The following is a 17120-nucleotide window of genomic DNA, read 5'->3' on the forward strand; positions in this document are numbered from 1 at the left end:
GTCTCTCCTGGGAGGCAGCTGTCACCACCCTGCTGCACAGCAGTCTCTCGTCTCTGTAAAAAAGTGGATGCTTCTGTTTCTCAGCTCCTCCTGAACCCAGCACTCAGCTAAATGTGCTGCCTTCTGCAGGGGCAAGGATCCCACTTTCCCCAGAAAAATGGGGTCCTGCTGCCTTCTGACTGCTGATTCAGCTCTGCGGGAATTTAGCTCCCAGCTCTGTGATCCCACTTGCCTACAAGCACAGAAGGAGCGGGAGCTACTAGCTCTCCTGCAAGCATAATTTCCATCTATTTAAAGAGCTGTGATTCACAAATCATGAGAACTCCAAATTTAGCAAAGCAAATTTTAGAAAAGCAGAGTCCTGCCCCTTCTCCCCACTTGGTCTCAGATCTCAGGAGAAGCCTGAGCAAAGGCATAAACCTACCAACTTCCCAGGAGCCAGATGCAGACTGGGGAAACTTTGCTTTAGAAGGTAATTCGATATTTTAAATTCAGTTAGGAAAGGGATGAGAAAGAAAGCATGGAAGATACACAGTTCATTTAAGAAGAAACATGTAAATAGCATTTTTATCAGGTCATCCTGGAGAAGATGTGATTGTTACCTTGACAAAAATGCTTTATGTCCGTTACTGAGATCTGCATAATAGATTGACTGGCAGAGCTATTAATTGATCCTTTGTATTTCTGATCTCACTGGAGCCACCAAGCATTCCTAACGTTTTCTAATTTCTCATCATGACATCCTTTATGTTCACCTCTGAGATGTCTAAATGTATTCCATGTATAATGGGAATTTTATGTAAAATGCAACATGACAGGAATACTTAGAATTTTTCAAAGCTGCACTGTGGAAACCAACCTTATTTGTGCTAGCCATCCAATATGGGATTTGCATGTTTTTGTTTTCTACAGGCACACTGAGAAACTCAACTACATAAAGGTTTAGTCATTGCAGGTGGGTTAGTGTCATATCCCTTGTGGCTCCACTACGAACAGAAAACCAAACACAAACAAAAATAATCTATACAAGAGGAGGAACAGCCACGCTGACAGAGATTGTTTGACATTAGAAAAGCACAGCTACAGCTGCCTACTCTTTGTTACAGTGTCTACAGTAAATCTGGGATAATGCTCACACAAGAAACAAAGAACTACCACAGAGGACTCTTAAATAGGAGAAATAGATTCTGAAAGGTGTCAATTTAAGTAATTTAACTACAGCAAAGGAAAAATAAAACAGTTCTCTAAAATCTGAGCCTTTGAATTACAGAAAACAGCTGTGAGAAAATCTAGCCTTTCTTTGAAGCAGCAGAGCAGGACAGTTGTATGATACAGGCAAGAAACCGTATTCATAAAATATAATGTGCTTTACTTATCTATATAGCACAGTGTCAATGAAAAACTCAAATCTACTGTTCCCGTGCCTGAACTGTCAACGGAGTTGTGCAGCATGGTTGGACTAGATGATCTTTAAAGGTCCTTTCCAACCCAAGACATTTCATGATTCTGTGATTCTATTATAGGGTCTTCAGCATGGCAAAATGACCTGTGTTCACAGAAACATGTACAGCTCATTGGTTCATTGGTGTTGTCTTGCTCTAGTGCCATATAGTAGCTACCTCACAGGTCTTACCCAGCCTGGGAAGGTAAGAGAGTAGCCACTTAACAGAAATGCAAATTGTACTACCAGGGGGGCTCTGCAGGTTATGGTTACATAGGAAAATTGGTAAGACACTGTTTTAGGACTTGTAGGATTCGTAACTCAAAAGATGTTCCAAACTACACTGAAAATAAACATAGTTTACTCTTCTGCCAGCTGAGAGGAGGGAATCCAAGTTTCTTTTGGATTTACCAAATGTCTGGAAAAAAATGCCCAGTCTGAAAAACTCAATGTGAAGAACAATTTGAACACAACGTGAAATATCTTTGATGCAACTTTCTCTAACATATCTAAGAAAGACCTACAACATTGCTCACACTCCAAATTCATCCACACATAGATTAACTAGTAGTGCTATAGGAACATACAGAAACATCCCTTTTTGGCTTTGCATTAAAGTGTATTAACTCCCAAATATCTGCAAGCCACATCTTCTTTTTTTTTTTCAGACAAACAGAACAGTTATTAAAAGACGTCTTAAAATAAAGAATTGAGATAAAGATATTAAACATGTGCAGCTTTAAGAGCAACTAGATCATTGGTTCCTCCATACCATCACAAAAACAATAGATCCTTTTCTGAAACATATCAGAGCAAAAATCTGTGAAGAACATCTGGGGGCCAGAACTAGCAAAATATAACATGAGAGCAGAAAGATTAAATATTTTTTTATTTTATTTTGGAATTTGGATCTCACTCTAGTCTTTCTCAGCAGAGGATCTGAATCAAATCACAGTGCAGACAGAATAGGTTGTGGACTGAATAGATTAAATGAATGGCAACAATTTTTCAGGCTCATATGATACTTACCCAGCATTTTAGCATAATTCAAGAATAAAATACCTTGCCTACTGATTGTGGTGTATAACTTCTCTGCATTCACATGTGATGACTGAGAGGTGGCCAAATATCAATATTTTAAAGGTTTTGAGGATCTGACATCCATGGAACTGCAAATTGATAAACCTACCAGGAAAATGAGTAGAAGCATTATCAAGGAACCGAGGGACTGCTGCACAAACAGGAAAAGAAAAATCAACACATCCTTTGAAGGGTAAGTCCGGACACACAGATTGATAGATTTTTTTAAAGGAGTTGAAGGAATATGGATAAAAGAGGCCTTTTTAATGCTAATCTCCATGAATTTCAGAAAAGTTCTCACCATAGGCTCTTAAGGAAAACATACAATCGTGAAATAAGAGAAAAGGATCTTCCATAGACAAATAATTGGTTAAAAGAAAGGAAAAAAAGGTATTAGTGAATGGGAAGTTTTCATAGCAAAGGAAAAGTCCATCGGGGTCTATGCTTTTTCTTTTCAGCATATTCATAAGTGATCTGGAAAAGGGCATGGCAAAATTAGCTGATGATACGAAGTTATCACGGAGGACAGTATAGATTATGATTGAGTGAACCACTGCCAAAGGCCCTAGCAAAGGAGACAGTAGCTAATGATAAAGACAGTTGAAATTCAAGATAGGTAGATGTAACGTGTTGCACAAACATAATCCTGGCTTGATATATGAAATGATCAACTCTAACATAACTATTGCTATTTTGGAATGAGATCTTGGAGGGATAGCAGTTCTAAACTGAATGCTTGGTGGTGGGTGAAAAAAAAACAAACAGAAAAGAGAGCAAAACTGTCATGATTTATAACCCTGTGTTACGCATGCACGACTAACCAAATCCAACAGGTGTTAAAACTCAGATTTATTCTTCAGCAAAAGTTAGTTAGAAGTCCAGTAACATTTTATAAAACCACAGGCTTAATGATGTAATACTACACGGCCGACTTAAGAATCCCCAAGATTTAAAGAGATGGCTCAAAATGCGCATATCACTCAGCTAAAAGCTGAGGGCTCTCTCCCTCGAAGAGTTACCTCAGGCAGTGCCCCAGCCAGAAGGGGAGTCCCCAACTGCATACCCGCTGCTCCCAGGAGGACTGATTCCAACATGTCCTCCAGCAGGACCCCATTTATAGCCCTGTCGAATCTGACCTGTTGTCATTTAATCCTATTGGCCAGGAGGGTCACCTCGGTGTACCTGGCGCATCTCGATTGGCCAGTTCAAATTTCAACCCACAGCCTCCAGGGTTTCCTTCCCCTTCTCCTTTCCTGGAGAAGTTTTGTTTCCTGCTGACAGGATGGGGCGGGGGGGGCGCGGGCAGAATGTACTGCCACACCCTGTATAAATCTGTAGTACACGCACAACTTAAAATTGTGTACAGGTCTGATCTTCTGCAACTTGGAAAGAATAACATGGAAGTGATAAAGGTTCAGGCAGGGACAACAAGGATGTGAAAGGTATGAAATTGTTTCTATAAGGGGACTTAATCAACTAGGACTCCTGAGCTTGAAAAGTTAAAATTAATAGGAGATGCAATAGAGATTACTAAAATCAAGAGTGGCATAAATAGAATGATGAAGAAATTATATCTTCCCACATAAGAACTAGGAAAGTTAGCAGGTGTTGAGTGCAAAACACAAAACAAAGGATCCTCTTACCATTAAGTTGTGGAACTTCCTGAAGCAGGATGGTGTGAATGTTGAAAATTCAGATGCCTCCTATGGATTAAGTTCTTGGGAGGGAAAATTCATCACACCTTAGACGAAAAGAAATAACCTCTGGCACAGGTAGTCCTTGAGCCACAAAATTTTGGAGTGTGAGAGGAGATTTTGTACGTACAGTCTTATGATACCCTTCGATCCACATCTACTAATGGCCACTGTCAGATCCTACCTCATTTAATTTAAGTATTATCCAGTATGACTATGTTCTTATCCTAAAAATTTCCCAGGCACATTACAAAAATGAGTCCAAGAAAAGAACCATTCTTGAGAAAAATTAGAAATCAGGGCCTACAGAGCTCAAGGGAAGCATTTAAGATAAATGTAAGTGTAAGAATATTTTAGTTTACTAGACATACTTTCCAATCCATTTGTATTAGATGCTTAATGATATTTATTTTACTTCCTTTTTCAATATTTCTCAACTCTCTGCAGAAAGAAGTTGGATCTGAAGGTGAAGATGCTAAGGAAGATCAGGTAAAGATCACAAAGAAAAACAGTAAAGAAGTATTTCAGAACAAAGAACTGGTAGCCTATTCTGACTTTAAAAGACCACATGAAATGTAAGAAGAGCAGAAGAGAAAAATGATACAAATGCACTGTTGAGATCTATAAACAGAAAGGATGAAGGAAGTGTTAAAAATGGTTTTTTTCTTTCTTCAGAATTGTGAATCTGAAAGCACACCTTCCCTACTTACAGAAGAAAGGACAGGCTAAACCTCTTCGTACTTTTACCCCTTCTCTTAAAAGCCTCAAGCAATCTCTCCACAGAACCATATCCTTCCAACACTCAAGAAGAGGATCCCTAAACCTGTTAAAGGCACTTTGCTAATAAAATGATTTAGGTAAATTGTTTCAAGAAGTTTCAGGGAAACCAAATTTAAACTTCACTTTGAATTTTAGAGTATCCACACTTTCAACATTTGAGAACAAGAAACAAGTAAATCTGGCTTAGCAAAGAGTAAAGCCAGGCTTTATTCTTCCTTCCAGCTACATTGTTCTTTTCATCCAGTAGTTTTTAAAAATAGATTTCTGTGAGATTCTCTGCATAATCACACCACTGAAACTCCTGCTGGGCAGCTGTGTAAAACAGTTGCTTAAACTACCCTGCATAGGCACAGTGAGTTCTGTACATGTGGTATTTTCTACGGTAAGTTCTTAAAGAAATAATTTTCATCATCATCAGAGGTTTGGTTCATGACAACAACAGCATTTAGTTTCTCTTAAGTGAAAAATTATTGCTTGTGTCTTTTGTAAAGACTAAAATCCTGCATATTTCATTTGTAAATCTTAAAAAGCAGAATAAGAACAGACACACTGGAAATCTAAGTCTTTGGCTGTAACTCTTTTTCAAAACATAAAATCCTTGAAGTAGGAAAAAAAAAAGGAGAAACAGCTTACTTCTTACCTTGGCAAACTTCCTCTATAGAATCAAAAAGAGATAAGCCTACATGGGAGGAAGAAAATGAAAGAGGATTGTCATAGCAACCAGTTAAGAACATATTCAACACAGGAAACAATCTGATTAATCTTCTTTTTTTAAGAACCACGGGACATACTGCACTATCCACTTGAGTAACAGGACATTTTTTTTAAAAGACAGTAAATTAAATATCACTTCATTAAAATTTGTAGTTTATTTGCAGAGCTTTTGACTCATTCAATGCATTCACAGCTTATAGGGCCATAAATGAAAATGAAAATAGCTAGGTCTTCTGTTTGTTTAAATTACCTAGGCTCTAATCAAACTCAAAGATTTTTGGTAGGAGACAAAGAAAAGGTGATATTACTTTTAAAAATTAGGAATAGATACTCTTCACTGAAAATAAGAGTATTAGAAAATTAAACTAGTCCAGGGCTAGAGACTAAAGAATGTAATCCCAACTATCCTTCTTTCCTATTTTTTTGCAAGCCAATCTACTATGCTACAGAAATCTCCGTGGCTTCTGAGCAATATCTTCATGCATGAAACCACATTTTTGTTTTAATATTGACATCAGCCATTCACTTAGTCTTACTAAGTCTCAATTTTACCACATGCAGTAATCAGATACTGCTACATTGCTAGGTTTAAGATAAAACAAAGACACTTATATACTTTCCCTTTGGGGATAGTCTTGATATAAGTAACACTTTATGAGATGTTTCTGAAGGACTTATTTTCAGTCACTACATGAGTTCACGTCGAAGAATTCCAGGAAAGACTCATTAACAGATCTGGATGGAAAACACTGTTGCTCGTTTTCAAAACTTTATTGCAAACAGAAGAGCAAGAGACAGAAAAACTTTTAATAAAATGTTCCACTTTTTTTCAAAGAAAGTCAAATTATTAAATACAGCCAAAGCCTGCTCTTCTAAGAGAAAGTTAAAAGTTCTGCAAAAAAAGCCAACACTTTCTTCTGCTAGTAAATAGTTTTAATGGGATTTCTATTTTTCAACACAGGAGAATTTGCTCCAATAATAGGTCATTTTCTATTCCTCAAGTTTTCAGAACCAAACTGCATTTCCTACAAATCCTTTCCTCTGTGTAGCTGTTTATATTTAAAAAATCAAGGAAAAATACTGCATAAGCTAAATAAACAGGGCATTTATTATATAATTGAAATCTGCAATTATTTTCTAGGAAGTTTAATGCATCTATTTCAGATCCTTCAGGAAAAAGCACTATTATTGCAACTATTAAATGCCGCATATTTCTGAATTCTAAATTTTTATCCTCAGGGCTTCCTTCTTCAGATGCAAGAAAACAAAATGCAGAAACTTATTGTGGTAGAAAGGATAAATTATAAATTTGATCTCTCTCATTCATTTTCTTCAAAAGGCTTTAAGAGATCCTAAACATTAAGCCTAATTCTCCACTCCAACCCCAGGGCAGAGCCAGAGTTTTTACTGAAGCGTTAGGTTACATCCACCAATTTCTTGGCAGGCCCCTGGGAAGCAGCCTTCAGTTCCTGGGCCAGGCAGCACAGGGTGGCCCCCAGCCATGCAGAGCAGCAGAAGGCTCCATGACACCAGACCTGTCCCGAAGACCTGCCCTTTCAAAACTCACACCTCCCTTGCACCCCCGTCATGGCCAGACCTCACCAGCGCTCTCCTGACAGCAGCCTGGAGCAGCCACTTGCCCCTTCACCACCACCTCTGTACAGCCATGTGTCCCTCACTATTGCTGCCCCTACTGTTGTCTTCATGAGGGAAAGCTGTGCTCTCTGTCATGCAAACTTTTGACAGCAGACCAAGCTGTCCCAACAGCCACAGCTTCCCCAAGACACTGGGTGGGTTTGGTGGTGGGAGGCCAGAAGGCACTTCACTACTCTACAGACCCGGCAAAATCAGCAATGGGTACATTTTTGTGTCATGACTTCCTCACTTGGTGGCCTCACAAATATGTGGCACCGCAACAGCATCCACAGCACAGTACTCACAAACATGGCATCATGTGGGTTTGCTACCATTTGTCAGTGAAGACTATCTGAAATTCGAGGTGACAGGTCTGCTATCGCTTCGCAAGGCCACTTTGCAGATGTGTGCCAGCGTCCCCTGGAGGACCACTGTACCACTGCCAGGCAGCAGCTCCTCAAGCTGAAGGTTTCCTCCATTCTGTCAACTGGTTTCCAATTCATATTATTTTTGCTACAAAAACACCAGTAAACTACATTTGAGTTTTGCGCCATCACTGTTTGAGGAATGTAAGAGGAACGTATCCCCTCTCCTATACAAACCTCTGCTTCCCACTTTCTCTGTCCCCCTCCTCCTTCCTTCCACACTCACAGGCTTCTTCCACATCCCTGTTCTTGACTGATCCCAGAAAGTGAATGAGAGCCATGTTTGTAGAACCATTTAAGGTTCAGTTTTGAACTGTCTAACAGCTGATCACAAAGAAGTGCCGGTAAAGTAGCAGTGATGGTAGCAGCTGAAACATGCCCCTTAAAATTGAAAAAAAAAAGCAAAGGTTTAGCTTCCACTGTTTCCTGACATGCTCCACCAGCCTTCTCTACAAATGGGCAAGGTGCTGGCCCAAAAGCAGCAGGGCAGACGTGGGAGCCTGGGAGACTCCATGGAGGGGTGCATGGGTGTGCGTACTGGGAGTGGAATGGCCGTTTCAGTGGGGAAAAAGGTACTTAAGAAATCACTGTGAATTTCAACAAAAATACTAGTGACTTTATTCCCCAAGAACACACAGAGAATGGGAACAGATTCCAGCCCTACAGTTTGTCCATCATGTGATGTGGACGTAAAGACTTAAAAATTTATGGCTCATACTTTAAACTGTCGGATATCTAAGCCTCTTTCTGGTATTTTACGTTCCTGACCAGAGTAGTTCTTACTTAATGTATTCAGCCTTTCATCTTACAATAGCTAATTCATAAGACAAATGTTCACTTACTGGATTTTGATTTCATCATTTGTTGTTTCATGTCTTCTGAGGATTTTGCTAAAACTCTTGATAAAAAGTTCCTGCTATTTTCCTTTTAATACTCGGCTGCATTTAACCAAGTCCCAACAAAGTACGTGTTGAAAGAACATACATCTTCAACTATTGTTTCTTTGTGTTGTTTTTACTTTTCATGAAGAATAAAGTATTATTATTTATTTTCTGTATAAATACACTGATTTACGATAGATTAGTTTTGCTTATACAAAATCAGGCATAGCTGAACACATTAGAGGGATTGAGTGTTAAGCACTGAAGAAAAAATCATATTGTGCTAATGTCAAAATTGCAAAATGCTATTGAAAAGAGAAGATTTAAAAAGACAAATGTCCCCATCCAATATCAGGGAGAGTTGTTAAATGATCCCAAGAGCGAGATTAAGACACAAACGAGGTCAGATGCTGTACAACCTTACAACTTTTATTTCCTACAATAACCAATAGCTGCGATAGAACAGAGTGAGGAAGGAGAAGAAGAGGCAGACCTAAGCAAGTGAACGGAAGAGAGGTAGCAAGACTAGTTACCACCACCACGAAGCCAGCAACGTCCCGCTGAGACGGTTATGATGCCGGTGATGGAGGGTCGGGTTCCTCTGCTGCCAGTCAGGTGTCTCTCCTTCAGAGCCAGGTGTCACAGTCCTTCCGATGTTTTCCATGTTCGGGTCTTCCATTTGTGAGAGGGGAGCACGCAGTTCTCTTATTGTCCCATTCCCCACAATTTTTCAGAAAAGTCCACCCATTTCCACAGAGCTCATTACCCTATCCGGCAAGCACAGCTCGGCAGGCGCGGGTATGGTGGTTTCTTCGGGGACGTCTTATGCGTACTCCCCTACAACAGCAGGGTATTGGGGCAGCAGCACCGTGAGTCAGCAGTTCAGCACAGCCCCTCACATTCTCCCCTACAACAGCAGGATATTGAGGCAGCAGGAATGTGAGTCAGCAATTCAGCACAGTCCCTCACAACAAAGCAGTAATATTTTTCTGCTTCTTCCCTGTTGTGGGAACTGTTTATTATATATTAAAACAGCATATGGAGAAGCTGAATGCCCACCCTGGAAACGTATAGGAAATTGAATTCTGTTACAAAAACCTCAAAAGCTGGGGGGTTTTGGTTTTGTTTGTTTGTTGGGGTTTTTTACATTACAATATAGTAAACATTTTTCTTTTCTGTATTTAGCCTCAGGATTATTGTATACAAAAGAATCAGCAGAAATCTGCAATCAGTACTAGAAGAATCCACATGAATTTATCTCGATCTCTCAACAGAGGTTAATGAATGAACAGTCCTTGAACCTACACTGTGTCTTGAGCACACTTGCAAATGAGGACAATCCACAAAGCAGTGGCACACATTTAAACAACCTCCAAAGGGGCAGATAAATTTCTTTTGCCAAACAAACAAGCATTATAACAAAAAGCCACACAAAGTTCAGCTGGAATGAACATGGCCATTTTAAAGTGGTCACTAATGACAAACTGCCTTCTACAGACATTTCACTGACAGCCTTGGAACATTTCAGGCCTATAGTTTCAGCAGTAAATAGGTTAGGCACTTCTGCATTATCATGGTGAAGATCACTAGTAGAAATAAATCATTGACCTATGACACTATCCATTGGCAAAATAGTTTTTTAACAAAGTATGACTGGCAAAATGATGAGTTTGCTGGAGAATTTTGCTTTTATAGCTAAGGACTAAGTTGCATCTATATGTCCTTTCCTTCAGTGCAGCTATCTCAGACTTCTACTTTACTTTTTGACATGAGTAGTCACTTACACTTCCAGAACTAATAAAAAAGATACAGCAAAGGGAATCAATAAAAGGTGTATCCTTTATCCCTATGAGATTTCAGTGTATTCCATTGTTGAATACTATTTCACTGATAACATTATATTCCATTAATTTAGATTTCTGTAATAATTTTTTTCTAAAAAAAGAAAAATTTTCTACACACATACTTGCTAGTCATCGAAGCAGTGAATTTACAAGGTCCTACAACTGAGAGAAATAATATTTGAAACAAAACAGACAATGGAAAACTCTTACTGCAAGCTTACTGTAAGCGTAACCAGCTATATGAGATGGTATGTAAGAACACAGTATAATTTCAAATGAGCATTAACAAAATGGATATTGCTTAAAATTATATAATTACCAAGGAACTTCAATAAACACTCATAAAATGGTATGTGAAACCTTTTTGAAAACTGAACCAACATGTGGTATAAAGAGACAATTAGGATATTTGCTTCAAAACCACACTGCTGTTCCAACCCAAAAAAGCTAATGTAGACACAGCCTATTTAGCCTGTTGTAAACAGATCCCCTACAGAAACGTGTGTTTTTACACATGTATATATGTACATAAGTATGTACGTAATACCAGTGCACAATAATGTATTGGTTTACTTTTAACATAGAAAAAGCGAGGTGCTGATCAAAATATAGCAACAAAAGAGTTTAGAAGCCAGCCTGGTTTTTTGTATCATATAACCTTGCTCAGAGCAGGACTGTGGAGGTTGAGAGAGAAGAAAATACAATATAATAACATGAACAGAGTTACACATTACAAAATAGAAGGAAAATTTGTTTTAACGCCATTAAGAACAAGTAAGAGCATTTCCACAGTGGTTCCTCGGACTGGATTAATGAAGACTGATTGCTTACCATCTTACAGAGGGACATCAAATGAACTTAGGAGGTGACAGGTTCAAAACAGTGAAAAGGAGGAAGTTCATACAATGTATAGTCAAGCGTTGAAGCATCTTGTTCCAAGATGCTATAGATGTTTAAATTTTACTTGAATTCAAAGGACAACTGAGTAAATTAATAGAAGAGATCTGCTGTGGGCTATTAACTATAGGAAAAAAAAAATCACTGGTTTTGGAAGTCTTTTAACCACAAACTGGGAAAATACTTTGAGGAAGTATCATTAAATGAAACTTCTCGTGGCTTTCTGTATGTGAGTATCACACCAAAGGAAATGCAAACATATTAATATATGTTGCTGTTATCAGGCTTCTGACTTCAGTTTATGACTTCTATTTATTATCATTCACCACTGTGTAAAACTTCATTGCATAATCCCAAGTTGTGTTCTTCAGCCTATGGTCCGTGGACCAACAGTGACATGTAAAAGCCACACATGACAACTATACATGCACCATCCTGCAATTCCAAGCAAGTGGGGCAATAAATAAGGTAGAAATAAAACACATATATAACCACTCATAATTTAGCCTAATTTTCAAAACAATGTAAAGTAAACCACTGAAACAGCCTGTACAGAATTATTCAAGGGTTTGGGACTAGCATTGCTTTTTTTCTAAAAGGCTAGCTAAAGAGATTTAAACACAGCAATCTATACATTGGCTGTCCTAATACAGCCACACTGTCATATATTTTCTTCTTATTCTACACACAACCACATACACCCACACTAGTTACATTTTAAGAAATGCGGACCAAAACAACCTGTTTCAAGAAGGGTGTAGAAGACATAGCTCCACATCCAGTATAATATGACCTTAAATATTCATGTGTTTAGATTAATACTGTAAGCAAGTCTCATTTCATAATCATATTTTGAAGCTTTAAAACAGAAAGCTGCACTGTCCCTTATTTTCTTCTGTTTGGTACAACTGAAAGTGAAGTCACATTGTCTTAGTTAAGTCAAAACCTAAAGAACAGCAGCTTGTTTTGTTTGGAGGCTTTGGCTGCTCGGAAGCACTGGAGAGCTCAGATATTAGAGTAAATCAGACAGCACAGTTGATGGTTCATTATGTCTCCACCATGTTACTCTGACAGCTCAGTCATGTGTCTTTAAATCTACAAACAAGAAAAATAAGTAATTTTGTGAGACATAAAACTCAGCTTCCTGTGTCTTTATGTTTTATTTCTGAATTTTCCCAATCTGCCAGGTTTTTCTTTTCAGTGGGGCATTCACACTTCTAGTGTAGATTTTCTGGTGTCTGATAAGGTACTTGAGCTGGCATGACAGTCTTTACCAGGACGTATGGGTTCACGAAACTGTTTTGGAAAGATACTCCAGAATTTAAGGTGAGGGAAGCCAACAGGTTTATATATTAACAATTCTGAAATTCAGTCTACATCTATGTGGTTTGGTTTTTTTTTCATCTTCATCCACGTTAGCTGATGGAAGATCCTAGGTCTACTTCCCCAGGATTATAAGCATGGTATCATCTCTCAAAACTAAAAGCTACAGTGAAGTTGGGCATATGTCAGTGAACAGTGAAAATCATAGAATAATTTAGATTGGAAAAGACCTATAAGATCATCGAGTCCAACCATTAACCTAACAGTAAAAAGTCCACCACTAAACCATGTCCCCAAGCACCACACCTACACCTCTTTTAAATACCTCCAGGGATGGTGACTCCATCACTTCCCTGGGCACCCTGCTCCAGTGCTTGATAACCCTTTCAGTGAAGAATTTTTTCCTAATATCCAATCTAAACCTCCCTTGGTACAACTTGAGGCTGTTTCCTCTCATCCTATCACTTGTTACCTGGGAAAAGAGACCAGCACCCACCTTGCTATAACCCCCTTTCAGGCAGTTGTAGCGAGCAATAAGGTCTCCCCTCAGCCTCCTTTTCTCCAGGCTAAACAACACCAGTTCCCTCTGCTGCTCCTCATAAGACTTGTGCTCCAGGCCCCTCACCAGCTTCGTTGCTCTTCTCTGGACACGCTCCAGCACCTCAGCGTCTTTCCTGTAGTGAGGGGCCCAAACCTGAAAACAGTATTCGAGGTGCGGCCTCACCAGTGCCAAGGACAGGGGAACAATCACCTCCCTGCTCCTGCTGGCCACACTATTTCTGATACAGGCCAGGATGCCATTGGCCACCTTGGCCACCTGGGCACACTGCTGGCTCATATTCAGCCAGCTGTCAGCCAGCACCCCCAGGTCCTTTTCCTCTGGGCAGCTTTCCAGCCGCTCTTCCCCAAGCCTGTAGCATTACATGGGGTTGTTGTGACCCAAGTGCAGGACCTGGTGCTTAGCCTTGCTGAATCTCGTACAACTGGCCTCGGCCCATTGATCCAGCCTGTCCAGATCCCTCTGTAGAGCCTTCCTATCCTCAAGCAGATCAACACTTCTGCCCACCTTAGTGACATCTGGAAACTTACAGAGGGTGCGCTCGATCGCCTCACCCAGGTAATTGATAAAGATATATAAACAGAACTGGACCCAATACTGAGCCCTGGGCAACACCACTTGTGACCAGCTGCCAACTGGATTTAACTCCATTCACCACCACTCTTTGGGCTCAGCCATCCAGCTGAGTTTTTACCCAGCTAAGGGTACGCCTGTCCAAGCCATGAGCAGACAGTTTCTCCAGGAGAATGCTGTGGGAAATGGTGTCAAAGGCTTTACTAAAATCTAGGTAAACAACATCCAGAGCCTTTCCCTCATCCACTAAGTGGGTCACCTTGTTGTGGAAGGAGATCAGAGGAGAAGAGATTCTATATAGTTATATATTTTTGTGTTTACAGACATATGAACATTGTAGAATGAATTCACATGAGCCTTGCTTACTACAGTACAAATACATACACATACATAACATTGAACCAGGAGCTCCGGGACAAAGGCCTGTTTATGGATGAAGGCCATTTTTATTAGGCTATATGTCCCATTACTGTTCTGTAATTTTCAGTTCCTAATTTCTGTGGGTTTTGTACAGTAGCACTGCATTAATGGAAGATTTTTCAAAATTAGCCTTGGAACACTGCAAAACAATTTTATGGATTATTACCCATAAAATGGGTATACATAGATTATGGATTCAAATGTGCATGTGTAAGTATTCATAACACCAACATATGTATTAATATTAATAATCTATAGATACTGTACAATAATAATCCATAGGTACTGTATTTGTCTTATACAAATGACTGTATAATGGATTTATGGGGCTTTAAGTGTGGGTATGTGTAGTTGGATGGTCAGATTGATAGATTTTTACATTTAATATGAAGAGAAGAATGGGTTTATGCAGATTTAAATCTCTTTTGTGTTTGAATATCTGGGAACTTTGTGCCATGATGCTGCCTTGTCTCTCTTTTAAATTATCTCCTGTCCCAGATTAATAAGCTAATAAATAGAAACAGAAAAGTAAAGAATAAAATGTGTGTGTTTGAAAATTCTTCTGTATTTAGGCATGTTGGGAATACTGGGCACTGATTTGATTTCACAACAACACGAGAAAAGCTGACAGCAGAGAACTCATTTATCCTTAACACAGAGCACAAAGTAAATATTCAGCCTTGTTGTTTGAATGTTCTGTCTGGACACATTGCTCACATATTACATCTAACTACATTACTTTGAACAAGTTCAGCTAGAGCTACCAACAAAACCTTAGTGATTTAAATTCCTCAGTCATTTTTCTCTTTATATCTTGCAGATTTTATGATGTCTCATCTTAAACCAACTGCCTTGGGCTACTACTGCTTTAACAATGCTCAGTCTAGAAAACTGTCTAACCTAATGGAAAAGGTAAAAATCAGAAAAAAGAATCCCGTGGACTCTGTTCTCTTAAGAACTATAGCTTGTGGTCTGCATGCGCTCCACAATGTTTTGGCTTATTTTTCCTCATACTTCCATAGTCCATTTTCTGAAATCTACAACATTATAAATACATTTATACCTCTAACTACCTCCAGGACTGAAAACATTAAATATTCAGAAATCATAACTTAGGGCACAATAAAATAAATATGAATAAATATCTTACATTTACATTCATATTCTTTTAAAAAAGTCTTTGTAGTCCTCACATTGGAACAGAAAAACCTAGTAGGTAGCAGTCATATAAAGAGAATCCCAAATGCATTGTTTTTAAAAATAATGTGTATTTTAAAGGTGATCCCTTTTTTTTCATTATTTGAGGCCATAGGCAAAAAATACCTTGTGCCCCATACTTTTCAATGTAGTCTTAAAAATAGAGCATCCATTAGTTTTTTCATAGTTTTACTCCTTCATAAAAAGAAAAGAAAAACAGCAAAGAAACAAGAATTCCCAGATAATTTATTTCTCTTGTTCTGTGCACAACAGAATATGCCAGCATGAGCTGATCTAACAGACTTAAGCAGCCTTCAGTGTCGCAATTGAGGTTGGTCTTTGGTATAAATACAAAAAGCAAGGAAAAAAGAGAAGAGAAAAGAGATAAGAGAAAAGGGAGTGGATTTGTGGAGAACTGGTACATTAAAGCATGATAATTTGAACTTAATTTTTTTCTCTGTACTAATTAGCTGTACATTCCTCTCTGAGGTCTACATTGCAGAAGGTATGTGCCACCTAGTTTGCCTTTGCCCTGGCCAGGATTCAATATAAAGGAAAGATCTTCATGAAAATATTCTTAATTCCAAACAGCATTGGTTCCAAACACTGAACGGAGCTCTACCCTTAACTGTTTAGAAAGAAAATGCAATAATTTAACACGAGGTACTCTGAGTGACAGAGTGATTGCAAAGTTAGTCTGACTGAAGAAAAAGGGAAGGTGCCTGGAGGAAAAAAAAAAAATGCTCATAATAAGATTGAGTTCTAAATGCATTCAAGTGATTTATTTTTGGTATGTGCTTACCATATATTCATACAGGCTGCTCATTAAAAAATGCATGTCCCAATAGTCCAGGTCTCCATCTGAAATGCCAACAAATGCACCTTTGCACAAATGCCAAGTAACAAATAAAAAATAAATTATCTAACTAAATAGCATTTAATGAGGTTTAAATGACAAAAAGAAACAAAGTAGTAGTGGAAGGTTAGAAAAAATTCAGGCAACTCTCCATCTGGCTTTAGTATACAAAAGAAAAATAACAGCTAAATAGAGATTCAGCAATGAATAAAGGAGTATCAATGAGCTGAAAAACAGAAATTGGTAGGGACAGTGAGAAATATCTGAGCTGTTTGTGAACTAATGTATGGTGTAAAAGAAGCAGCAAAATGAAATACTGGATGGAAGAGCAGATATTAAAGAAACAGAACTATAATCAAGCTTTGTAGGATTTAGTTTTAATTGGTTAAGGTCAGTAAATACTGGTTTTGTGCTGTGCTTGTCTGTCTCTGAGTTTTTACAATACCTATTTCATGGTTATAGTTTCTGGACAATACAGCAATGACTATGGACTCCTGGAGGGGAAGTTTTGGGTCTCCAAAGTTCTTGCAGGGAAGAAAGGATAAAACTGCCCAGAAATTACAATCACCAATAAGTATCAGCAATCAAACCTTGGTTTTAACACATAATTTTCAAGAAAAATGCGAAATCTAATCCTAAGAAGATAACACAAATATCAAAGGTTATATGCACGAGAAAGTAAAATGTGAAAGTAAAAGAAACAGATGACTGATATAGACTGAATAATTAATGCTAAGTACAATTGTAAAGTGCAGCTATTTCAGGATATAATAGTAAACAGATTTATTCACCAAATACCTA

General features: G+C 38.5%; 1 long non-coding RNA gene across 1 annotated transcript; it reads left to right on the forward strand.

The window, feature by feature from the left end:
* Window positions 1-385: 385 nt before the first annotated feature.
* Window positions 386-5515, forward strand: LOC138685599 (uncharacterized). The gene is made up of 3 exons (XR_011324896.1): window positions 386-472; window positions 2593-2714; window positions 4663-5515. It is a non-coding gene; the product is annotated as an uncharacterized lncRNA (long non-coding RNA).
* Window positions 5516-17120: the final 11605 nt, after the last annotated feature.

Source organism: Haliaeetus albicilla, chromosome 6 (assembly GCF_947461875.1).
Source record: "Haliaeetus albicilla chromosome 6, bHalAlb1.1, whole genome shotgun sequence".
In the NCBI taxonomy this organism is placed as follows: domain Eukaryota; kingdom Metazoa; phylum Chordata; class Aves; order Accipitriformes; family Accipitridae; genus Haliaeetus; species Haliaeetus albicilla.